The 27571-nt window shown below is 43.5% G+C and overlaps 1 protein-coding gene and 1 pseudogene across 1 annotated transcript in view; both read right to left on the bottom strand.

Annotated features, from left to right (window-relative positions):
* RAB31 (RAB31, member RAS oncogene family) overlaps positions 1-27571 on the bottom strand; it is a 133458-nt gene that overhangs the window by 89817 nt on the left and 16070 nt on the right. The gene's annotated exons all lie outside the window — the stretch shown is intronic.
* LOC112835238 (replication factor C subunit 3 pseudogene) lies at positions 13867-14971 on the bottom strand (annotated as a pseudogene).

Genomic DNA, 27571 nt, shown 5'->3' with positions numbered 1-27571 from the left:
CTCCTTTGCAGAGCGGGAAGTGAAAGTTGAGGGCAGGTCAGAAGTATGAGAGGGTGGTCCGGATGCATGATGATGGCAAAGCTGCATGGGACTCACGAGGCTCTGCCGCGAGAGCAGCGATTCCAAGTCCTCCTCTAGGAACCACTCCCAGGCCCATGAGAGAGGAAAGATATTACATGACTTTAACTGACAAAACCTATTTTAGAGTGACTTAAGCACTGAAGATAAACCCAAAGTCAGCAAATACAGTTATGGTAGATAAAGAGCTACAATGCAAAGCAATAACTCAATCTTAAGGGTAAGCCTCTAGGGAAAAAAATCACAGCATGCAAGATCAGAAAGCAGAGAATGGGGGATTTCAGAATTTGCTTTTAAGATCTCATTATAGACATTTCAGAGTCGCTTTGAGTAACCGTTCACACAGCTCCCTGTGTAGGGTTGCGATGTTTTATGAAGTGCCTTTTCATCTCATTAGAAACATCCTCCTTCATTTAATATCATTTCCACACAGTGAGTCAGCAGGGACTCCAACACCAGCAGGTGGGGTGGGAGCTATTTCGGTTCTTCTCCTCCATCCACACACCCTTACTACGGTCCTTAGGAGCCATGACAAGACACTTCAAGGGAAGCATAGGAATGTTCTCCTACCCAGCAGTCAGGCCATGGCCTGGATGGTTGGTGCTCGAGAGTGGGAAGACCGAGGGAGAAAGGAAATATGGAGGACACATCCGGGGAGCTCATTTCCTCATCTCTGGGCTTGAGAGAATCCTATTAACCCACTTCACAACTGTTCTAAAGAATAGCTCATTAAATTTATCCTAAATCTCTGTGGAGAAAATGTGTAATGGCAAAGTCTCAGACAAAAGGCAAGGCAAACAATGACCCAACAATGTACGTGCCCAAATACCCCCGAGAGCGAAGGTGCTTATCAGGGAGCACCCTAGGTTGATGTTCCCCTTTCTCACCACAGCCTCCCCTCCCTATCCAGGGGGCTTCTAACACACACACACACACACACACACACACACACACACGCACACACACACGATCCTAATAATGGACACATCAACACATCAGAGCACATCAGAGCCACAGCACCCGAGCACCAGCCAGGGTGCTGTGCCCTTGTCAGAATCTGATGGCCTCATGTTATTTCCCCCACCACCAGGCAAAAGTCAAGCTGCAGCTCGGTGGGGGCGCAGCTATGAACTGAAAGAGCGAGTCCCTCCTCTGTCCCCCCTGCCGCTGGACCCCAGGCAAGCACATTGCCTCTTCACTCCCATCACCCTTCTGTAGGATGAGTCATGGGTGTCAGACATCTGACACCCCCCAAATCACACATTACCTTTGTGGGTGAGAATGTGAGAAGATCCCTCATCAGATTCTCAATGTTACTTATAACCTAAATATTCGAAAGATCTGCTGAATCCATAGACACCCTCTGACTCCCTCCCATTCTGAATGCTGAGCATCTCCGTTTCAGGCTACGCCCCTCCCCATCTCCGAATGTCTGTGTTCAAGGCAACAGTGGGTACAAAACCTAGAAAAAACAAAGCTACCACTGCTTGTCCATCTCAAATCCACATACTGCTTGATCTCAAGGTCAGTGCTGCTTAATCTTCTACCACCTTGCTTCTGGTTCCCACCCACCAAGGCAATCTGGTGAACTCTGAAGATGTTGTAGGGTACACTGTCCTGAGGTCCCACCCTCCATGCTGCACTTCCGGAGCAGAGGTCCTAGCAGCCGTGGTCAACTGGTCATCCCCACGAGGGGATGGATGAACCATTCACAGACACACACATACGCATGCATGCACACATGCACGTGCACGCACACACACACACACACACACACATGCTCACACACACAGCTTAGAACTTGGAATCAGAAAGGCCAGCACTTATCACTTGTATGACATCAGGAAGGGAAGAAATGGTGCTTGCTGATAAGTCCCAGCAAGATCATATGTCCCTACCCCCACAGAACTCCTGGTCTAGGGAAGAAGAGACAAGTAAACTGAAGAGCATGACTCAGTGCTATGACGGGGAGACAAAGGGACATCTAACACACGTTTGAGAGATCAGGGAAGGCTTTGTGGAGGCAGGGACATTAAATCTGAAACCAAAAAGATGCATTCGCCAGGCAAGGCACAGAGTAGGACTGGAGAACGAGGAAGAGAGGTGGGGGAGCTGAATTCTAGCAACAGGAACAGAGCAAGGGGAGAAAGAAAGTCTGTCCAAGAATTGAATTTAGTGGAGGTTTGAGGTTTTTTCCTCTGGGAGGCAAAGATGCCAGCAGCTCCCCATGACCATGTGGATGGAGAGCCCAGGGACTAGCAAATGTTCCTTCTGCCCCTTCTTCTGGCCTCTCCTGCAGATCCCGCTCTGACTAGAACCCAGTCGGAAGCTTAAAGAAGCTAAGCCAGAGGCTCTATCTCCCCTCTTCTGATATTCTCATACATTTCTCTGCAGGGGATCTGAAGCACATGTGTGCATGTGAAACACACACACCGTATACCCCCACACACGCATGTATGCACATGCATACAAATGCATGCACACACATGCACATCTGCATGCATGCACACGTGCGTACACACCCCACACACGCTCTGCTACACTGGTCTGCTCTGCATCATCCTAGATTATCCTACTGTCAACTTGGCTAAAGCAGGGATGACATTTCCCAGAATCCCTTTCTCCATAGGGTTCTGGGGTAGAATTGGCCAAAAGGGGAATTTGCAGGAAGTCAAGAATTGCTGTTACACTACTGAAGGTCTTCAGCACACAGGTAGAAAGAGGTTCCCAGCACAGCCCACTTCTGCATCCACCTCTTCTCCCGACTGTGGCCCCAGACCCTCCTCCAGATGTAGGCAAGAGGCAGAGCTGCCCACAGACAGCTAGCTACCCCGCCCCCTGCAGGCCACTTGCTGTTAGCTGTGTCAGCTTCTCAGAGCTTCCGTGACAGCCCCACCCGACCACCGCACTGGTATTTGTCTGGTTTGAGGGGTTTCCTCTGATTTTCAAGCTCCTTCTTCCAGGCCTCTCCTTGCCCCTCCGCCCACACTGGTATCAAGTGTGACAACCGTGGTGAATCCTTTCCCATAATACAGTAGCTCTGCTTCCCTGAAGGAACCCTAATTAACACTGATACACCCACCAGGAAGAAGCACCTGGAAACAGGAGCAGGAGAACACAAACAAATGTTCTGCAGGCTAGAGAGAGATCAGGCCAGGAAGAGCAATGTCAGGATGATTTAACCACCAGCACAGAGCATCACTCAATCAGAACAGACCCCGGAACACCCACAGGCCAAGGGCATTGTCCTAACCTGGGTAAGGAGTCCGGAACTTGTCTGAGGACAGTGAGAACCAATGAAATCCACCCAGTTGTGGAGCTTTAAGAGGACTAGAGGGAAACCAAAGGAGGAAACAAAGACCATTTAGAAGGCTGCTCTTTCATTGGCTGTATTTTTACTGAGCACCTACTATGTGCCATCATAGGTGATGGCAGCCAAAGTCTATCATGTCAGTGCTAAGACTCTAGAAGAGCTGGACCTGTACTCTATGCTCAGTTCTGCAGGGCAGACTGAAAAAACAGTTCATACATCCCGACTACAGTCACTTTGAAAAGTTAGCATCCTCAGCCACCTCACTCATATGAACGAACACTCAACGCTTCTCAGATCACCAAGCCGAGATTCATTGGAATATAACTACCTGTAGTGATACCTTAATGAAGATACTAGCTGACAGCAAATGTGATTTAATCAAATGAGACACATGCACACTTGCAGACCGCATAAGAACAAGACGGGGAGATGATCATCTTCTCACAGCTGATCCACCGTCCTGACTCTATCACGGTTCCAACAAAATAACAACCATGACCCATGATGTATTAGGAATCGTCCTATACTTATGAAGGTCAACTACATCAAGGCCTAGACACGATTAGCACACTAGCATCAGGAAAGGCACTTGCAAGAAAGGAAGGGAGTATGCCAGAAGAAGGGGAGTTGGCCTCTGGAGTGTGAGCAGAAACATCCCCCCATCACTACCATGCTAGCTTGACTTTTTCATGGTTTAGAATTCTGATTTCATGTCATCTGGCACTTCCGCACATGCTTAAGAGACTGACAGAGGTTAATATCAAGTATTCCTACATCACAGCTATCTGAAGAATCCACCGCACAACACGGCCTCTAAGCAGAGGTCAGCAGAAACCCCCAACTCCCCACCATTGCCCAAGCCCCCAAGATCAAAGATGAGGCATTTCTGTTCTTTTATCGCCCAATGAGAAAGAGCGAGTGTGTCTGCAGATAAAGACAGACACTCAGATGCAGACAAATTTCCCAGGAACAACCTGAATGGGTGTTATGTTGATAATAAGCAGTAAAGCCATGGAAATATACTCTGAATGCAATATGCTCTCTTATACCGTGTCCTCAACTGCTCCCCAGCCAAAGACCAGCTGAAGGTCAGGAAGAAAGCAAATGACTGCAGATCTGCTCTTCACTTGATATTAAATTGTGGAGTCAACCTCATGCCCTTAATGCTATGGTACAACCCTGGTCAAAAAAACACCTGCAACCCCTCCAACATGGAAAACTAATCTAAAACCTTGCCAGAGGGTAAGAAGTTCCCACTGGGGGCACCTGGGTGGCTCAGGCTGTTAAACATCTGCCTTCGGCTCAGGTCATGATCCCAGCGTCCTGGGGATTGAGGCCCGGGCGTCATTAAAAAAAGAAGTTCCCATTGACAGAGGTTAATATCGAGGGCACTGAAGTGAGCCTGTCCTAAAAAGTCAGTGCACTCGTCCAGGTGAGTTGAAATTGGTGTCTCCAACAAAAATGGTGACTAAGGGAAAATTAAATGGAAGACGGTTAAAGACATCAAGGCAAAAATGGAGCTTCTGGGCTTCCAAGTTCCAAATCACAATATCAGTGAGCTTTTAATAATGCCAATCATGTTATTCATAATGACAATGATGATAGTTGACATTTTGTTAAGCTAGACTCTGTGCTGTTAACTTACATCATCTCATTTAATCTTCAACCCAGTTCGATGAAAGATGTACTATTATCACCCCTCACAGTTGGGAAAATAGGTTTAGGGAGGTTCAGCAATTGAACTAGCCCACGCCTCAGAAGCCTGAGCTCTTGACCTCTTGATGAACACCGTCTGGGCTCTACTGCCTCTTGATGAACACCGTCTGGGCTCCTAATTATGTGACAAGGCCCAGAGATGCAAACAGGTATGATGTGGTCATTTCTCTTCTACCTAAGCACGTCCTGCGTGCCTAAGCCTGGCACTGTGTCAGGCACTGGAGATTCATTAGGATATCTCCTTTTTTTAAAAAGATTTTATTTATTTATTTATTTATTTATTTATTTATTTATTTATTTATTTAAGAGAGAGAAAGCACGAGCTGGATGAGAGGCAGAGGGAAAAACAGACTCCCCGCTGAGCAGGGAGCCCGATTTGGGGCTTGATCCCAGGACTCCTGGATCATGACCTGAGCCGAAGGCAGACATCCAACTGACTGAGCCACCCAGGCACCCCTCAGTAGGATATCTCTTATCCCATAAGTGCACAGGCTACATACATGGGAACAAGAAATGGAGGCAGACTTCAACGCCTTAACAGCCCAGAAGATGTAGACTTTTGTCTTGAATTCATCCTCATGACACAGAGAGACAGCTAGTGGTGCACCATACACAGGAAAAATCTCTTGCCCACCCTGAGGTATGACTGCTCACATCCAGTGGTGAGTTCCTTGGCACCCCACAATTCCCCTCAGGTATGATGTGTGAGAATATGCCCTTTGTCAAAAGTTCATGAGAAGCTAAAACGATGGCCTCTCTCTACCTTAACCTACATTCTAAAGGCTCTGTGGTTCATAGAGCAGACTCAGATTTATTACTGCATTTGACCGTCACAGTGACTCTGAGGTTATTATTCCCATTGTGTGGATAGAGAACTTGAGGCCCCGCGCAATTCACAGTCACACTGGAATGGGCTAAGGCCAATACCAGGCCTCTGTCTCCTGGTACTTTCTTTCCCTATCACTAAACCATCTTCAGGCCACATCTGAGTCCTAAGATGTCAACAAAACCTTATAGAGTCTCAGCATGTGAGACCTTCAAACGCTGGGGAGGAAAAAGTCCAGAGCTGAGGAATCTCAAAGTGAAGTAACAGGCAGTTTGTAACTTATAAACAAACAACTTTGGTTAACTTTTATATTAAAAAATAATTTAATACAAATAAGTACAGACAACAGGATACTCCCACAGTGCAGGCGACCTTCCTGCTCACGATGATATAAGGCATCAGTGCATGTTTGAACTTCACATACCAACACTGAAATCACTGTGTGCATCCTCTAATACGTGTATATTTACTTACAACCTGTATACATGTGCTACTGTACTAAGATATTACACAACATATAAAACGTACACAGAAACACAATTCTAAAAGAATGACATGCCAGTTAGGATCTTCTCAATACTGTGCCATCAAAGCCCAGAAATCTACTGGATGCCAAAGCTGGCAAACTGATTTCACATTTCTGTTAATCAAAAAAGCCTCAACAGCGCCACAGAGGGACTTCTAATAACTACAAGCAAGCACTGGGGAAGGGACTCTCGGTGTGTCCTTCCACACAGGCCAGGAAACACAGAGAGACAAAGCTCCCCAAAGCTACAACTGTGTCACGTGAGGCGGAAGCTGGGGGTGGCCATCTTTTCACTCAGAAGGAAGAAGGAAGGAAGCAGCCTGGAGACAGCGTGCCCAGGGCTGCTGGTGACCCCAGGATGTTCCCTATCTTCCTGAGGCCTTGGTACATGTGGGAACCGCCCAAGGCAGCCCAGCAGCGGGCTGCCCCATCTGAAGCTTCACACACACACACACATACACACACACACACACACACACACACCCGGGGAAACATCTCTAAGGACTTTCTAGATAAGCCCTGGTCACATTACATCATCACCGATCCCCTCTCCACTCGACCCCCTCACTTCCTTGTCACATCGTCACACACACTGTTTTTTTACAGGCACTAGCTGAAGTCAGTTTCTGCCACAAGTATTATTTATTACATCCAAACGATAGCTTAATAATGTGCCACTCTACCATGGTGGCTGGAGAATGATACATCAGAATAACGATTTCTCCTACCTAGAAAAAGTCCACATGCGGAGCCTGGAAAAGATCTCCACAGCCTGATGTCCAGGCCCTGCCAACAGCGAAGTCCATCTGCTTCTGGCCAGAACATCAGGAGGACACATTTTACACTTGAGCATATTTCGTCCACATTGTGGGCCACAAGCATGACTGCTACACATGCACGCGGAATCTAAGTTACAGAAAGCAATGTGCATCTTCTAAGTTGCCAGCGAATGTTCATTTCTATACTCTAGCTTTACGAAAATACAACTGATTGACTCTATTTAAAAAGAGAGAGAGAGAAAGGAGGGGTGCCTGGCTGGCTCAGTCGCAAAAGCATGCAATTCTTGATCTCAGGGTCATGAGTTCGAGCCCCACGTTGGGGGTAGAGATTACATAAGTAAATAAGTAATTTTTTTAAAAAGAAACTTGAAAGAAAAATAAATGTGCTAGGAAAGATGATGTGGTAGGAAAGACAGGAGTGAAATCATCATTCTGGTTTCAATTTGGACCTTATACCCATTCATGTTTTGGCTCTGGGGACCGAAGATACTCTGTCCCTACTTCCCCCACTGGACTCTCTCTCAACCAGGCAGGAAGATTGCAGCTCAACTGAGGCAACCAGGCCAAAATTTTACAGGTAGTAATTTGGTCAGATGACCCAAAGGAAGTATGTTTCTTCACTTCGTGGTTTGGACAACTGTGGAGATCAAGAAAGATATTGCAGACCTTCTCTGAACTCAGAGCACAAACTTCTGCTCCTCCATGACCTAACCACATGACCTTAGCAGCTAATTTCAAACTCTGGTTTCCTACCTGTAAATCTGGTGCCTTGCCCACAGTGGCACAAAACAGACTCTCCCGAGTGTATGATGCACCTGGAAACATGCTGGCAAATCTGCCCAGAGTCCCTATTTTGTGTGCCTGCCCTCTCCCCTCCAAAAAAATCAGTATATTTCAGAATAAGTCCCCAGAGTCCCGGCGTATGCCAAACCTGCATTTTTACCACAAGATCGGATCCTTTTCTGTTAAGTGGATCTAAATGGCCAACTGTATCTGCGGGGGCCAGGAACACAGGGTCAGCCAGGACACACAGACGGCAGGTGCATCCTGTCATTTTGCTGACCAAAGGAAAAAATTGGGGAGCTTGAGTTTTCCGTTAGTGTTTTCTTGATTCTTGATCCAAACTAGCTAGCTGCTTACGCTCCTGCAAGACAGTAGCAAAAAGGCTGATGGGCATCACTATGCTGCTTCCTTCTTTCTCCACAAAAGCCAAGACATAAATCCCCAGTATACATACAATTGTTCTTGCCAACAAACATCTCCAAAATATGCCCTCATCTGTTAATGTGCCACAAATTCATAAAGCATCCCATACCCTCCCCCCTCTGACCTGTTAGTTGAGCTACAGGCTACATTTCAATCTGGAGCTCAGTTTGGGGAGACACAATGGCCTCATAGGAAGAAAATAAAGAAGAAACAGCTAATGGCCCTCTAGCCCAAGGGTCGAGGGCTTTCGGGGCCCACCCTTTTATTCTAGGACGCAGCCACTGTGTGGCAGGGCAGGCCGAGGAGACCAATACAGTTTCAGTGTGTCTCCGTTTGCTGTCCCAAAAGAACAACTAGGCCCTGCCTCCCCTACAGGTGAGAATAGCGGTCACTATTTCTTTTAGTATGCACACCACGCTATAAAAATTAGAGACACCCTCTTTCCTGGGCTAAGAAATCAAGCCCTAGTAGCCATTCTTGGGAAAAAATTTTGAAAATCTTCATCATAATTGTTTAACTCTTCTTGGTTATTCCCTAGCTCTTTTAATAGGAGACTACATTAGGGGAACAGAAAATAATCAAGGAGTAGAATGCATGAAAGCTGTAAATAACGATAAACCCCAGCTCTCCCACAAACTGTGAAGGGGAGCAGAATTTTGTGGGGGTCAGAGCATGGGTTTGGGATCAGACACAAGGAATTTAAATTTCTTGCTGAGTCTCTCTGGGCAATGCTGCCTCATCTGTAAAATAGAAGCAGTGGCAGGGCCTATCTCAGAGGATTTGTGAAGATTAAATGAGGTAATATATCCATAGCACTTAGAACAGCACTGGCACATTGCAAATGTTCAATAAATGCTCATTATTACCATGATGATTACACAGCCACTTATTTTTTTAAGCTTTTATTTATTTATTTATTTGAGAGAGAGAGTGAGCAAGAGAGAGGGAGCACAAGTAGGGGAGCAGTAGAGGGAGAGGGAGAAGCAGGCTTCCCGCTGTGCAGGGACCCCCCCCCCCCGCCAATGCAGGGCTCCATCCCACGACTCCGGGATCGTGACCCGAGCCAAAGACAGACACCCAACCAACTGAGCCACCCAGGCGCCCCTACATAGCCATTTAAAAGAATAAAGTACATCAGTAGTGCTTGTATGTATGGGAAGAGCTCTAAGATTCACTGTTCGATAAAAAGCCAAAACAGATTGTTGGTTGCCAGAGGTTGGGGCGAAGGTGGGTAAAATGAGGAAAGGTGGTCAAAAGGTACAAAATTCCTGTTATAAAATAAATAAATCCTGGGGATCTAGTGTACAGCATGGTGACTAAAGTTAACAATGGCATATTGTATATTTGTAAGTTACTAATAGGGCAGATCTTAAAAGTTCATAAGAAAAAAACTTTGTAACTATGTGTGGTGACAGATGTTAACTATACTTACTGTGGTGATCATTTTGCAATATATACAAATAGGGAATCACTATGTTGTACTCCTAAAACTAATACATTATTATGTCAATTATATCTCAATAAAAAGGGGAAAAAGCCATATGCAAGTCTGTAATGACTTCTTTATTTTTTTTAAGAAAAATCTATGTGTATGTAAGCACACACAAGCTTGAAACAGTTCTTTTAAAAAAAATCACAAGAACATATTAACAGTGATTGTCCAAGGTAGAGAAGCCTTCCCTTTTCATTCTGTACCTTCCGGTAACACTTGAATTTCGTAATTCTATACAAAGTATCCCTTGTATTCGTCCTTAAACTTTTTTTAACTATTATTTATTTATTTTTGTGAGGGGGAGAGAGAGAGAGAGAGAGAGAGAGTGCATGTGCACAAGCGCGGGGAGGGGCAGAGGGAGAAGCAGACTCCCAGCTGAGCAGGGAGCCCGATGCGGGACACAATCCCAGGACCCCAGGATCATGACCTGAGCCACCCAGACACCCTCCTTAAACTTTTCTTAAGAAATGTAACATTTTCCACTAACATTTCCCCCCACACTCCTGTCCCGCCCCCCACCTTCACATGATCAAAATTTAAAATGACCATCACCTAAATCACAGATTCTTGACTCTATGAGAGATGCCATGAGTAATCTGTAACAAAGCTGGTGAGGTGGAATTACAGGAAATTCACTGGAAATTGCACATAATCCTGAGAACCCCAGGGAGGGTGCTTCCTATCTCAGTGCCATTGGCCAGAGGTGTCCTCTGTGGTTTTGGTGGGAAAATACTAATACTGCCAATCTAAACCCTCTTCCCCCTGGGAACTAATTCCTCACATTTAAACTATATCAAACGTGTGAATTGTCTACCCTCGTCTTTTGTAGTAGTAGTAGTTGTTGTTGAGGTGTAATCTGGGTAACACATAATTAGCTATTTTAAAGTGAACAACTCAGTGGCACTTGGTAATTCACAATATCATGCAACCACGACCCCTATTCAGTTCCAAAGTATTTTCTTCATCCCCAAATAACTCTATGCTCATTAAGAAATTACTCCCCCATTCTCCCCTCCGCACAGCCCGTGGCAATCACAGATCTACTTTGTCTCTGGATTTACCTGTTCTGGATATTTCATATAAATGAAATCACATACGTGACCATTTGTGACTAGTTTCTTTCAATTAGCATAGTGTTTTCCAGGATCATCCACAGTGTATCAGGATTTCACTCCTTTTTAAAACTACTGTTTCATCATATGTATAAACCACAATTGTTTATCCACTCAACCATCCAAACTACGTGGGTCGTTTCCACCTTTTGGCTATTGTGAATAATGCTCTTATGAACATTCATGTACAAGTATTTATTTGAGAACCTGTTTTCAATTGTTTGTGTATATGCCTCAGAGTGAAATTGCTGGGTCATATGGTAATTCTGTTTATCTTTTTGAGGAATGGCCAAACCTGCTTTCCACAGCAGCTGTACCATTTTATATTTCCACCAGCTACATATGAAGGTTCCAAAATTTCCCCACATCCTCAACAACATTTATTTTCTTTTTTTTTAATTACAGCCATCCTAGTGGGTGTGAGGTGGTATTTCACTGCAGTTTTAATTTGCATTTCCCTAATGACTAATGATGTCAAGCATCTTTTCACGCGCTCTTGGCCATTTGTATATTGTCTTTGGGGAAATGTCTATTCAAATCCTTTGTCCATTTTTAAACTGGGTTATCCCTCTTTTTGTTTTTGAGCTGTAAGTCTATTTTACATATCTGGATGTTAGATCCTTACCAGACATTGGATTTGCAAATATTTCCTCCCATTCTGTAAGTTGTCTCTTTACTTTCTTAATATTGTCCTTTGATGCACATAATTTTTTAATTTAAATGGAATCCAACCAATGCATTTTTTCTTTTGTTGCTTATGCTTTTGTTGTTATATCTAAGAATCTATCAGTAAATCCAAGGTCATGAAGATTTAACCCTGTTTTCCATTAGGAACTTAAGAGATTTAGATCTTCTATTTAGGTAATTGATCCATTTTGAGTTAATTTTTGTATATGGTATGAAGTAGGGTTCAATTGAAACATGTGGCTATCTAGTTGTCCCAGCACCATATGTTGAAGAGACTACTGTTCTCTCATTAAATGATCTCAGCACTCTTGTCAAAAGTCAATTGCCCATAGATGTATGGGTTTATTTCTGGAATCTCAATTCTATTCCTTTGGTCTTCATGTCTATTCTTATGCCAGTATCACACTGTTTAGCTTATTGATGATTTTTAGTGAGTTTTGAAATCAGGAAGTGTGAGTCCTCCAACTTTGTTCTTCTTTTTCAAGATTATTTTAGCTACTTGGAGCCCCTTGCAATTCCATATGAATTTAAAGACTGGCTTTTCCATTTCTGCAAAAAAACAAAGCCATTGGAATTTTGAAAGGAATTGCACTGAATCTGTTCATCACTTTGGGTATTATTGCCATCTTAACAATAATAAGTCTTCCACAGCCTCCTCAACAAATGGTGTTGGGAAAACTAGACAGCAACATGCAAAAGAATGAAACCAGATCACTTTCTTACACCATACACAAAAATAAACTCAAAATGGATTGAAGACTTAAATGTGAAACATGAAATCATAAAAATCCTAGAAAAGAACACAGGCAATAACTTCTTTGACATCGGCCATAGCAACTTCTTTCTAGATATGTCTCCTGAGTCAAGAGAAACAAAAGCAAAAATTCAGAGGGAAACCCTTGTACTGATGAGCACAGGGTGTTGTAATGGAAGTGTTGAAATCACTATATTGTATACCTGAAACTAATATAACACATCACTATATGTTGACTAACTGGAATTTAAAATAAACTACAGGCACCTGGATGGCTCAGTCGGTTAAGCAGTCATGATCCCCGAGTCCTGGGATCAAGCCACGCGTCAGGCTCCCTGCTTCTCCCTCTCCCTCTGCCGCTCCCCCTACTTGTGTGCTCTAGCTCGTTCTCACTTTCTCTCAAATAAGTGAATAAAATATTTAAAAACACAAAATAAAATACTTAAAGAAAAAATACAAAATTCCGAGTAAAGGTCAAAATTATGAATATCTGATTTTTAAAATTTTATACCTTATTGGATGGATTTTTAGAGATTTAGTTAAAAGTGCCACTGAGTATGGACTTTATTAAAATTTTCTCTTTATGAAAAAAATTAAAAATAAAAATAAAAACACTTATACCTTAAAAAATAATAATAAGTCTTCCAGTCCATAAACATGATACATATTTCCATTTACTTAGGTCTTCTTTGATTTCTTTCAGCAATGTTTTTAGTTCTCAGTGCATAAGTCTTTCACCACTTTGGTTAAATTTATTTCTATGTATTCTTTTGGATCCTACTGTAAATGGAACCATTTTGTTAATTTCCTTTTAAGATTGTTCACTGCTGGTATACAGAAACATGACTGATTTTTGTGTGCATCATTGCCTTATTCCTTGTCTTCGAAGGAAAGATTTCAGTCTTTCACCATTGAACATGGTGGGTTTTTCATAATGCCTTTTATCATGTGGAGGTAGTTTCCTTCTATTTCTCTTTTTTTTCATGATTTTATTGTGAAAGGGTGCTGGAATTTGAAAATGCTTTTTCTGATTGAGATGATCATGTAAGTTTTATTCCTTCATTCTATATATATGGTGTATTACATTGATTGAACTTATGTTGAACTGCTCTTGCACTCCTGGGATAAATCCCACTTGGTTATGGTGGATAATTTTTCTAATATGCTGCTGAATTCCGTTTGCTAGTAATTTGTTGAGGATTTTTGCATCAGTATCATAGGAATCTTGGTCTGTAGTTTTCTTATCTTGACCTTGGTATCAGGGCAATGCTAGCCTCATAAAATGAGACAGAAAGTATTCCCTTCTCTTCTATTTTTTTAGAAGAGTTTGAGAGAGATTGATGCTATTCTTTAAATATTTAGTAGCATTCACCAATAAAGCCATCTCATCCTGAACTTTTTTTTTTAAGTAAAGTTAGTTTATTTTACCTGCAGCTCTTCCAATATAAACTGAATGTAAATGCTGATACTGAGAAATATTAGGAAGAATTAAGGATAGACCTCAAGATGTCAAAACATCATGCCTTCCAATCCATCCTCCATGAACTTCTTATAAAGTGCCACAAATTTGGCCACAAATGCTTCCAAGTGATAAATGGCTTTGCTACCGAGCTGTAGACGATGTTCATAGTAAGCGGCCATCTGGGCCACTTCCCCTTTCAGTTGTCCATCACAAGTATGTAAAAGTTCTGAGAGAAGGCCCTTCATTATTATTTCAGGAGGAATACAATGAGTTAGAAGCTCATAAAGTCTTCCACGAACTTCAAGGAGCCTTTGTGGAGTCTGCTGACTGACAATAGCGTTGGCCGTCTCCCTGAGATACACCTCCCAATCTGTTTCAGGGATTTCTTGATCTGCAGTAAAAGGATATTGTTGCACTCTGCAGGCTTCACACATAAGTAGGGCTTTTCGGAGATTCCTGCACGACTTCTCTGCAAGTCGATGAGCCAGTTGTGAAGGAAGATTCAGACCTTCCTTCTTGCACACAGTAGATAACACATGACAAATATCTTCAATCCTGGGAGCAGGCACACGAACTGCCAGGCACCTACTACGAATAGGTGGTATCACTTTAGATGTAGAATTGCAACACAAGATCAGTCTGCAAGTGGACATATACTTTTCCATGGTTCTACGCAAGGCATGTTGAGCATCTTTGGTGAGTTTGTCAATAATACCACTTTAAAATCTCTTTGAGTGTTTGTTTCAAGTTGCTGTGATTGTGCCACTGTTTTCAACATCTCCTGAATTACTACCCCGTCACTATTTCCAGCATCACTGGGATTAACTTCAAGGTGATAATTGCTTGCAATAGTGCTAATTTCAATTTTCTTTTTAGATGGAGTCAGGTTGCGCAGCTGGGCCACTTGCTCCTTGTGATAGTCCAGCCGTCCCAAGGAGCAGGGCCGGTATTTGTCCACCCAGAGGCTCATGCCTGCTCGAATTCCCGGGGTCAGACGCTTGAAAGTCCCCTCATCCTGAACTTTTTAATAATTGATTCAATCTCTTGTTATAGGTCTGTTCAGATTTTCTATTTTGGGAGGGGGGACAGTTTTGGCAGTGTGTAGATAGATTCTAGGAATCAATCCATTTAATCTAGATTATCTAATTTTTTGGCATACAACTTCTCATGGTATTCTCCCATAATTCTTTTCATTTCTACAAGATCAGCAGTAACATCCTCACTTTCATTTTTTAATTTAGTTATTTGCTTCTCTCTTTTTTCTTAGCAATCTAGCTAAAGGTTCATCAATTTTGCTGATCTTCAAAGAACCAACTTATGGGGGTGCCTGGATGGCTCCCTGGTTAAGTGAAATCGGACTCTTGATTTCAGCTCAGGTCACGATCTCAGGCTCCCGAGATCGATCCCCATGTCGGTCTCCACGCTGGGTGAGGAGTCTGCTTCAGATTCTCTCATCTCCCTCTCCCTCTGCCCCTCCCCCCACTCAGGCTCACTCTCTCACTTTCTCTCTCAAATAAATAAATAGAATCTTTTTTTTAAAAAAAAGAACCAACTTTTGGTTTCATTAATTTTCCCTCTGATTTTTCTAATCTCTGTTTCATGTAAGTTAGGTTATTGATTTAAAATCTTTTAAATGCAGGCATTTGTAGCTATAAATTTCCCTCTGAGCACTGCTTTTACAACATCCCATAAATTTGAGGGTGTTGTGTTTTCATTTTAATTCATCTCAAATTATTTTCTAAACTCCATTGTAATTTCTTCTTTAACCCATTGGTTGTTTATGAGTCTATACTCATTTTTACAATATTAAGAGAAAAACTTCCAATGTTTTGAAGCCCTAGTTCTTCCACTTTTTGGATCCAAGTTCCTCTTACTAGGGTCCATTTCTGTCACTGGTTAAAGGAAGCACAGTACCTTTGTTATTTTTAATAGAGACCATAAAATTTTATGTTAAAGAATAATTACCAAAGGTAAAACGATGACCCTCATAAGATATAAAATAAACATATGTTAAAGATTTTATTGACCTCATTATTAATGAGGGTATTAGTAAGATGTTACAATCAGTTCAAAGGAGAAGTCAGAGAAGCACAAATTTACATGGATTAAAGGAATGATCGAATTAATGGTTGAAACGAATTTACAGATATACAAGAAACTGGCTTTTCTTCATAATGGGGAGGGATAGTCGTTTTAACCACACAAAGAGCTTTTTTCCATGTCTATAGACAGTAACTATTTTGCATTGCTACCAGTTACCTACAACTTATAAAACTGTAAAACATATCAAAGGCAAGGAAAAGGCCAGAATCAGATACCTTGGAAGGGTGCTCTCTACACAAGGCACAGCTTTCCACGTCACTAGTGCTGACCAGGTAATGCCTAGAGGTCACTTTTCAGATAGGCACTGTATAAACATTCAGGTTTTATGATGTGACTGAAGGCAATACTTCATGTTCAAGTAAACGAGATAGATAATTCAGATGTTATGTATATCCTGTTGATTTTCAGTAACAATTGTTTTATAGCTTTCAAGCATATTTTCAAGCACATATGTTATTTGTATACCTGTTAGGCATTCTCCTCAGATGCCAGTAATGCCTGTATAGGGAAACTTACCACACAGAACTGAAAAAAAATCACAAAATCAAGGAAAATAAATGATTTCAAACAAAACTGTATCAAAAGTAGGTCTGTGGGCTGAATTATTAAAGCACTGTCATAGGTCTTCATTGTGCTGGTAAGCCTGTCAGGGCCTGTTTGCAAGTGCTTTATAGTCATTTATCCCATCTACGTTTATGAATAAAAACATATCTTTTATTAGAAGACAAAAGGCCGTGAAGGAAACACTGAGAATGAATGTCCTCCCCCACTACACTTGCCCCCTCTGGGCTACTTTAACAGGATTTGGCTGTCCTTCCATCACATTAGCATTTCTTTACCCTTCCTGCCCAGACAAATGGGATGATTCTTCCGACAGGAACTTCCCAGAAGGCCCAGGGACTCTTCAATGGGACGCAGCAACAGACAGTTCACACCCCACGATCCTTTGAACCCCTCAAAAACTTCCTCTTGCCGTTTCCACCAATCCTGCACCATGATATCATGATTCTTACCCAGTCCCATCCAAGTTGCTCTTTTGGAAAGACCACCTTAACTCGAACTTACAATTCCCTATGATGGGCCTGTTGTCTCCTGACTCTGAGAGGCTGACACTCTGGCTTTGCCCGGTGCTCAGCAAAGGGGTCCACTCTAGGACCAACAGTCTGTTGTTGAGATCTGAGGTCAGCTCTGGACAGGAGAGAGGGCGGCGAGCTGGAGCCCCCAGGACACCACAGGCCCGGAAGCCACTTTGAGAGGCCACAGACTCCCTTTCCTTGCCTGGCCCAAGGGCCCCCATAGCATCAGGTGGCCTGTGGACATTGAGCAAGGGATGGGTTCCGTTCATAAAAGACGAAGGAGCCATGGGGAGAAACAAGGCGAAGGTCTCCAAATGAATTCCGCCCCCCATCCCTGATGGCAATCTCAGGGTTCCTGTGAAAAGTTACCACACCAGAGGGAACTAAGAGGCTCCTGCCACTTCCCAAGGCTGGAACAGCAGCAGGGGCTCCCAGTGCGCAGTGGGGTCGATGGCCAGTGCGCCCTGTGGCTGCAAGCCCCCCAGGCTGGGAGGCAAGGACCTCTGCTGCCCCTCACAGCCCGCTGAACGCAAGCAAAACCCTCTGGAGAACTGCTTGTGTGCACGCAGGTGTGCACCCCGGCCAGGGAGGCATGGCAGCACACACACAGGGCAGTAGTGATGTGGGGGAATGCGGCTTCCCCGTGGCCCACCCGAGAGGGCATGAATCCCTGACGGGCTGCTTCGCAGGGCAGGGAAAGGAAGACCCTCTGCACAAATTATGTGCCATTCCCACTGCTAAAGAAAAAAAAAACCTCAACTGAGTAAATTTCAAGGATCTTACAGGCTTTACTCAACAACTCATGAATCAGACAGCAACCCATCTAGCAGATAGAGAGGAGTTCCAAAGAGCTGTACAAAACAAGAGGCTTTTATAGGCAGAGGAAGGAAGGTAAAGGAAGTTTCTAGCATAGAGTGGGTTGTTTCAGACAAGGTCACCTTCCTGTGTGGGGACAAAAGGCATCTCTCAGGTGGATGACCTCACTAGTGACAAGGTAATGCCTAGAGGTCAAAAGTCCTGGCAGAGGCTGACACTGCCATGAGATCAGGTATGATGTCTTAATTTCCTGACCTAGGCTTAACACAAGTGACTCCACTGTGGGCCTGTTGTCTCCTTTTTAACACCAGGAAAGCCTCATAAATTCTGACTCCACCGCTTCAGTTCTCACGATGGTCTCTGTCACTTAGCGCCGGCACCCAGTTCTGGAGCTGCCTCCCTAAGGACCTCATAGGCCACATCCCTGGCATGCCATTAACCACCTCTCACACTTCACAGCGCACGGTGCTCCAGCAGAGTCTCACCTCCTCAAAGCAGCACCTGCCAGGGGCTTGCCCAGGACCACAGGAATGGAGGCCACGAGGAGCACATCTGCCCTCTGTGAGCGCCACATCTCATCATGGCCTCAAAGCCTCCTCTGAGGTCACGTACTGCCCCTCAGATCCCCATGAGGCAGTGTCACACATCATTTCCCCAAGGAAACCTGCTTTTCTGTTTACCCTCTTTCGCTATATATTGATACACTTGTAGCATTGGTGTGACAGGGACTGAGGAAGATGTGTCCTGACGGCAAGAGTTGCCTGTGGGTGAACATCAGCACATCAACCGAATTCTAAAATTTGCATTTGAAAAAGGAATAATATCTTTACTGTAAAGTGATGTAATCCTTGTGCAATAATGCAAATTATATTAAGCTTCCAAGCAAACCAACTTGTTCACCTAGAAGCATTCGGGAAGTTGGTGACATCTACAATTCTTCCTAGAGAGGAATAACTAACTCTTAGTGGGAACTTAGCACATGGCAGGCATGCTCCTTCCTGGGTTCTCTTTTTACTTCTGCTGTGTAACTATCACAACAACTCTGTGAGGTAGACATCGTTGGCAACGTTCTACGGTGAGGGATCTGAGTCGCAGAGAAGCTCAACAGCACAACGTAAGGTCACACAAATAGCAAGTGACTGAGTCAGGATTCGGTCAGGTGGGTCTCACTGGAACCGTCTGCTCTTCCACGACCCCATCTTGCTTCCCTCTCTTTCAAGTCCAGAGTTTGAGAGAAGAACCAATTCAAAGTTCCAGTCAAGGCCTGAACTCATATTCTTCAAACTCACATCGTGGCAATGACCTGGTGGGAATGTAAAAGGTGCGGAGAGGGGAACCTGTCGGGGATCCCCACTCTCCCCTCATCTGTTAGAAACAGAACCCTGAGTTTTAGCTGGGCACTCGGTCATCCTTGCTGGTAGAAGCAACCATAGGTCTAGGTTCCGGCAAACAGGACAGAAACAGAGACAATGTGTTGGCCTCATAAGCCACCAAACCCACCCTGAACCAGCCACCAGGACTAACAGAGAAGAAAGAAATTATTTCCATCCTGCTTCAGTCACTACACTTTCAAGTCTCTTGTTGCAGCAACTCTGCCCCAGTCCTAATCAATGCAGCTCACTTAAGAAACTTAAAAACCTATGTATTCCTCTAAATAGGCTAAGAATTATCCTTACAGCTTGTTGAACCCATTCATTTCCTTTGCACCCCACTTCTTCAGAAGGGGAACAAGATAAATTCATCCTGTGCCTTGTCTCTGAATTCTCACAAATTCTAAATCCTAATTTATGAGATTGATTTGTATAGTATGACACTATACCAGTATCACCATCCATTTCTTTAAACCCATGATCTTCCCAATGTCCTTATTTGGAAAATGCCACCCACCCATATTTAGCTACTGGGCAGGTGGCCACCATGGTCTCCCAGTGGCCCAGGCTGGCATGACATCATTCAAACCAAGGCCATGCTCACTGGCCTGCTGGGCTGCACCTCTTCTTCAGCAGCTATATCTACTTGCACCCACGGAAGGCCCAGTGGGGTTGCCACGGCAGCGAGCATCACTGAAATGTTGCAGGCTGGCTGCCTGCCAGGACCAAGTTGTTGGTAATCCTGTCTTGTTGGGAAGCATTAGGATAGACAAAACTCTTTTTATGACCATTCAGTAATAAGAGCTTTTAAAAGAAGCAGAAGGGGGTGGGGTATCTGGTGGAACCCTCTGACCTATTCAGAGACCCTGGCTTGGATGCCTTCTGCAATGTAGTATTCCAGTCCCTTGGAGCAAAACAGACCATCATTACTTGAGATTATATAATAGGTATGGGTCAATGTGTTCTAGCCTGCCATTTTCTGCCTTCGTGACCACCTATTACCAATCCAAGATTGATTCCGTTGTGACACCTGCTACTCTCCCATGACTAGAATAATAAACACAAGCAAATCACTTTGGCCATTACATTTCTGGTGAAGAGCTACAGTAGAGGATGACATATGTCTGCTCATTAGAAGTAACACGTAATTAACAGCATTATTTATCCACCCAATACCAAGCCGTATATGGAAAACAAATCATTTCACAAAGGGAAAGCAGCAGCATCCTCTAAATCCTGAGTTACAGATACTCTACCACCCACTCAGCCTTTACTACAACCTAAATAAATATACTTTTATATTTACATTACATATAATATCCATTTATATTACATGTGCTATATATTCATATTATATAAGGAATTATATTACATTATGTATATTACCTGCTACAAAAGCATGACTGAGGCTAATCTTAAATTGAGACAGATGGAATCACTAGCTATGCTGACAAAAAGACTACTACAGAATTAAACTGACATAGAACTGTGCTTTCCATGGCATTTGATTGGGAATTTTATGTGCTTGACCTTGTCACGGTAGCGGAATCCATCATCTATGGAAAGTCATAAAACTGAGAGTGTCACCTTGGCACACTATTCAAAACTAATTAACTGAACCTGTTAGATGCATAAATCCATTGAGCCCTTCTCACAACTGGTACATAAGACATTTATAAGGCAAATACGGTCCTAAATTTCAATAGATATTTGAGAGAGTAGGCTAGAGATATCACAGATTTAAAACAAAAATTATGAGCCCTTGCCCTCTCTCATGCAACAATAATTCAAAACACTGCCACCGAAACTTTGCTGGCATTAGGAGAAAACTTGGAAATTCAAGTGTGATAAGAAAGTACTGGGCTTTCAAAATAAATTAGTGTATTCTAACACAAATTATACACAATTTGAAAGCGAATTAATTACCACCATGGTCTGAAGGCTTTTTAGAATCTGAAAGTATAACCCACTTAGGACTTCCCCAGCCTTTGGCAAATCTAATAATTAACAAACATTTCCCGAATTGGCTTCGGATGCGTGATATCATATTAACACTAACAACAGATAGTTACAAAAAATTCCCAAGATGAATGCCAGGATGAATGATGATGTTCTGAGCCATCAAGGAATTTATAAGTGAACAAATACAAACTCACAAACAGGGGGAAATGTTAGCTCTACCAGTCAACAAATGAGCAGGAGGGAAGTGGGAGGGTAGGATGCCCCCTCAGTAACAAGAGAAGGTCCCTCCACACAGCCTCCAGGGTCACTGAGTGTCACCTATGAGGAGGTCCTGGACCAGCTCTGGTCCTGCACTGTCCCCCAGGGAGAAAGGACCCATGTTAAAAGATCTGTAACAACAGTGGGTAGCATGCTTCTAGAGCGTAAGTTCTAGGTTTATGATCTAGAATAAAAATTAAATGTTTTAATAATGACAAGATACTACTTTCTACATCAAGATGGTCAAGGGTGAGGAAAAAAACACTCTTTTTTTAAAAGAAGAAATAGATGTTGACAGAATAAAATCACATACAACATGTCTGGCCCATAATCCTGGGGCAAAAGAGACAGGCTTTTGATCACTTGGTGAGTCTTTCCCTTCATGAGGCTCACGGACACAGTGTTTTGGTCCTAGAGCCAAAGGAAGCTGTTTGGTGGCCAGGGCCAAAGAGTGCTTCCCAGTGCCCCTTCTGACTTAAGACTCTGTCATCCCCTGGTCGTGTCCACTGTCTCTTCTGCACCAGTCACTGAAGCCAGCTGTGCAAGGGCTATGTGGCCTCCAGGCCCTGTACATCTTCACCTTGCCAATCCCTTATCCCTATACGGGCTGGCTGGGACTACAGAGCCTGCTGGGAGCCAAGATGAGGTTGAGGTGCCATGTGGTTAAGACTTGCACAGATGCTTCTTCCACAGGGATCATTCTCTGGACCTCCTTGGTCTCTCTTATCTGGGATCCTTTCCCCACCCCCACCCTGCCTCTCCTTTCCTTCTGCTGCTCAAGACCTTCACTTAATATGACTCATTCCTCCACACTTGCCCACTGCTGACCTGGGTTGCTGGTTGCACCTCTTCAAGCCCATGGTTACATTTCGCACCTGGCTCGACAATCTCACCAATACCCTAAAGTTAGGGTTGGAGGTTGAAGTGGTGTCTTTAAGCAGAATGGAATTTTACAGGAAAAAATGCTGGCATAGAAATAAAAAGACATACAAGGAACACAACAAAATGGTCAGAGCTGCATGGAGGGCCTGGAGTGGAGTAAAGAAAGAAGAACAAATTAGTTAGAGCTAAAATATAAGAAAGGCTGTACATGGGCCTGGGATAACAATGCGGCATGAACTGAGGACTATGGTTCATTGAACCCTCCACACCTGAAGGACACAAATATGGGGTGGGGTGAGGGCCATAATTCTGGTTAGCTCAATGGGGTTTTCAGGTAATTGGAGAACCCACCTGGGGAAATAGATTTTGGTGCTAGCCCCACAATGTCAGGCTGGCAAGGTAAGTCCACTGGACACGGTTCACCATGGGCTGCCTCCAGGGTCACTGCCATTCCCAGACACCTCATCCTCCTCCATTCCAGCTCCTGGGGCCCCGGCTCCTGGACAGAGGCCAGGACGCACGCCTCTCATCAGTTAGACTGGGTTATGTGCCCACGACGGTGCGGCCGCAGAGGTATCTGGCCTTCTTGGCCTCTGCTAAGGCAGGAACTGCTTCCCTCGGAAATCAAGGCCAAAAGGAGTTTCCTAAAGTAAAAGACCAAGGTCTACCACATTCCTTTCATCGAATTTCGTGGGTTGTACAACTCAGACCTGCTGTGGCGCACCCCTCCAGAAAAAGTGTGTAGTGCAAAGGAGAAGAGCTCTTGGTTCGGTCACCTTTCAGGTTCTCTAACAAGTGTTCTCTGCATGTGATCTGGAAACTAAGCCAATGAAGTCTCCCATTCCATGATATCTGAGGATTACAGGCAACAAAAGCACGAACATTCCAGCTAAGGTGAGGCCTGTCGATTCAGAGAGCAATGACACGTGTCATATGTGTGAAATGTCACCGTTCACAAGGGGGAATTCCCATGCAAACCGGAAACTGAGTAGGGCTGTGTCAGGTTCCACCTCAGAGCGAAGTACCACACGTCCCAGCTCACTGTGACTCCATTTCCCCACCACTTTCCAGAAGAGAGTGCCATAGCAAAAAAATAAAGGTACTATCCCAATAAATCCTCAGCAACCGGAGCTGAAAGGAAAGACCCCAACCCCAATCCTTCACTGCAGCAGACTGGAGCCCGTGGAGCCATTGTAAACAAGCATCTAGTCAGACCCTTACTGATTTGTCTTTCCAATTCCACACACTTACACTTACATTGGCTCTCATAAAAGATCCAGCTATTTTGAACTATTCTTTTCAACAAACTTGAACAAGGGTATGCAGTTTAAAAAAGAATGCTGCAAAATACTTTCAACGTCTCATTTCAATACCCAATGGCCTAATTCCGCTAAGAGGGCAGCATGGGAAATGCACAGCAATGACTTCCAGTTCACGCCAAAAGGCTGACTGAGGGCCAGGCCCTCTCCCACTTTAGCAGCTACTAGAAGGTTCCTGGCAGACATCTCCCAACCCAGAACCATGGTCTTCCCTCTCCTTCCACCAGTGATCAGAAATGTACCTGTGCAAAATGCTATTCTGAGCTTCCGAAAATACCTAGTGAGCATATCTGTGCCCCCACTGCTTGGTCCCCCAGCTCTGTTTCAACACCTCCTGAGACAAAGAAAATCCCTTCAGCCATTCTTCAAATGTCACCACTGAAGTCACCTTCATCCGGATAGGCTCCATCCTGTACAAAACTGCAGCCTTGGGAGTAGACACAACCCCCCAGCTAAAATGAATGTTCCAGAGACATGGGCTTCCCCCTTCCTCACTGAGGACAAGCACACCAATAACCAAACCTGGTCGTGTATCAACCTTGGCCACTATCATTTTTGAGGCCAATGCTGAGCTTAATCACAACTTACGTACCAAACTTTGACCACACTCCCTTTACAGGAGGCAGGGGTGGTTTAACCACAGTTTCTAGAATGGCCTGGAGGCGAATGAACATCAGTCCTGCTGCTAACTAACCAAGGGTACCAAAGCAAGTTGTTAACTTCTTTGGGCTTCCATTTCAACTGCACAATGATGATAATAAGAGTTGCTCCTTAGGGGCACCTGGGTGGCTCAGTCGTTAAGCGTCTGCCTTCCGCGCAGGTCATGATCCCAGGGTCCTGGGATCAAGCCCCACATTGGGCTTCCTTTACATGTTTTTTTTTTAAATAGTAATTTCACTTACCAACCACCTTCCCCATCCAAAAAAACAAATGCTTCTCTAATTGCTTCTTTCTGATAGCTATTACCTCCAACTTCAGGGACCTAATTTACCTGGATGAACGCCAGAAGACCGCTCTGAGGCTCTCTCAGTCTGGGAGGGAGGATGGGCCAGAGTCTAAAGACTAATGGAGGGGCGCCTGGGTGGCTTGGTCGGTTAAGTGGCTGCCTTCGGCTTGGGTTATGATCCCAGGGTCCTGGGATCGAGCCCCACATCTGGCGGCTCCCTGCTCAGAGGAGAGCCTGCTTCTCCCTCTCCATCTGCCTGCCACTCTGCCTACTTGTGCTCTCTCTCTATCTCTCTGTCAAGTAAACAAATAAAATCTTTAAAAAAAATAAAAATTAAAAAAATAAAAGACCAATGGAGAGGCCAGCCCGCCGAAGGGCTGGGAGTTGTGCCAAATGGCACCTGGATCTTGACCGACAGAGCAGCAAAGATAGGCAGGGAGCTGGGAGGCCCATTGTGGTCCACTGCCCCAGGAGTTCTGGCCACACGCACTTTGGGCTGACTCCTGGAGGTAAATGACAGCCCAGGAAGATGGGACGGGGCTTGGGGTTTGGTTGGGACTGCAGGCAGACTATAGGAATCAGAATTCTAAGTTAATCTAGTAATCAGAATAAAGGAGAAGCTATGCCTCTAGAATGGCTATTGATACTGAAGACTGGGGCAGCTTTGGGCACAGAAAGTGCCATCTTCCTGGAAGCAGCCTATCCCCGGTGTGACTGGTGACAAGCAGCGCTGGACCCCACTGTAGTGTGGGGGTCATCATTTCATCCACCAGAGCATGCGCCCTACAGTCTATACATGATGTGCATCGGAAACCTGATGCTACGATGACTCCAGCACCGTTCACTATTTGGGGAAGATGAAGAATGATCAAGGACCATTTTAAGTGGACTGCATTACATGTTAAGCTCAATTTATCCCCAACGCTTAGACTCACAATTCCCATTGACATAGCAATTTCTGGACTAACTCCAATGGAAGGGATCCTGCTCACACTGAAGTGGAAAAAAATAAAGATTTACAGCATGGAAAATGCCCAAGTGCCGTAGATGGTGGAAAGTGCAACTCATCACTCAACTTGCTTATTTTTCTACCACCGATCCAAACACATGAGCCACCACGCTTCAGAGCCAAGCCCACCCCAGCTAAGACTCAGCTCCCAACAGGACTCTTTCCGTTTAACTACCCTAAATTTGTCACTCATTGAAGTATCTTCCAGTAACCGCCAAATTAATTCAATACATGCAGTGTTCCAAATTACTATTCTCAGTGAGATGCACATTGTCATAGACAATCAAAACTCACCATACCCTCAGCACCTAGCAAAACTCTTACATGTTAATAGTGGCCAATAGTGTTAATAGGGGCATCATAAATATCTGTTGAATGAGCAAATCGATTAACTAGTTCCAACTTGCAGCCCTGGATGTTCAAGGCACCTTATGCAATTCAGCTACCATAAACCGATTCCTTTATACTATTTCTAAGTTTTCCTGAAAATGATTAATTCAGAAATCAATGGATTTTTTTAATAGAACAACATGGAATATAGAAATAGACCTACATAGACACAGGGGTTTCATTTATGATACAAATAGCATATCAGATCAGTAAATAAAGATGAATTAATCAGTAAAGTGAGACATTTGAAATAAGAAAAAAATAAAAAAACCTAAATCCCAGCCTGGCTCTTTGTACAAAATAAATTCTATTTGATCAAAAAAGTTTAATTTAAAAAAAACACACTATAAAAGTAGCAGGTATATAGGTAACAATTTTTATAATATTACAGTGTGGAAGAACTTTCTAAGCAAGACATAAAACACCAAAACCACAAAAGAAAAGACTGCCACATTTGGCTAAATAAAGGTTTTTAAATATTTGTTATGATTTTTAAAATAAAGTAAACAAAGTAAAATAGAAGCCAACAAACTGAGGGAAAATATGTGCAATATAAATGACAAAGGGTTTGGTTTCTTAATATGCAAAGAGTTCTCACAAATCAATAAGAAAAACAACCCAATTAAAAATGGGTAAATGATATGACTTGGTAAGTAACAGAAAAAAATAGTCAATAAACGTATGAAAAGATATTCATTATTTAAGAAGTGCAAATAAGAATAGGTTACCATTTTTAACCTATAATATTAGCAGAGATACAAAATTTTGATGATATTCATTGTTAGTAAAGGCGTGGAAAATCATACTCTAAACACTTAAAAGGAAGGTAAATTAGTACAATATTTTGGAGATTACTTTTACCATATCTTTTTAAAGATATAAACTTCATATATCTCTGACCCAAAACTCTATTTCTTGGAGTTATCCTACAGATATATTTTACACCCATACATTAAAATTTGGATACAAAGATTTTATTGCAAACTATCTGTAAAAACCAAAACTGGAACTATCCAAACATCTGTCCATAGGGCACCAATTAAGTAAATCATGGTATATTGTTGTGAGAGAATTCTATGGGACTCTTAAAATAAATGAGGTAGATCAATACATACTGACAAGAAAAGATAGTCAAGGTTTACCTCTAGGTGAAAGAAGCAGGAAAAGAACACTACCATATGCACAGACCATATCTAAAAAACTAAATAGGAAATGTAAAACATTACCAGAGGAAGGTGGTCTTTGCACTTTTCATTTTGGAACCTGTCTGTACCATTTGTATTCTTTTTTTTTTTTTAAGATTTTATTTATTTATTAGAGAGAAAGATAGCACAAGCGGGGGAGTGGCAGGCAGAGGAAGAAGCAGGCTTCTCACTGGGCAGGGAGGAGCCCGATACAGAATTCGATCCCAGGACGCTGGGATCGTGACCTGAGCCAAAGGCAGACACTGAGGTGAGCCACCCAGGGGTCCCTGTACCATTTGTATTCT

Source organism: Callorhinus ursinus, unplaced genomic scaffold (assembly GCF_003265705.2).
Source record: "Callorhinus ursinus isolate GAN/ISIS: 27379988/994484 unplaced genomic scaffold, GSC_fseal_2.0 scaffold11, whole genome shotgun sequence".
Lineage (NCBI taxonomy): Eukaryota > Metazoa > Chordata > Mammalia > Carnivora > Otariidae > Callorhinus > Callorhinus ursinus.
Note: the sequence above shows the minus strand (reverse complement) of the source record. Positions and strands in the feature narration are given on the sequence as shown.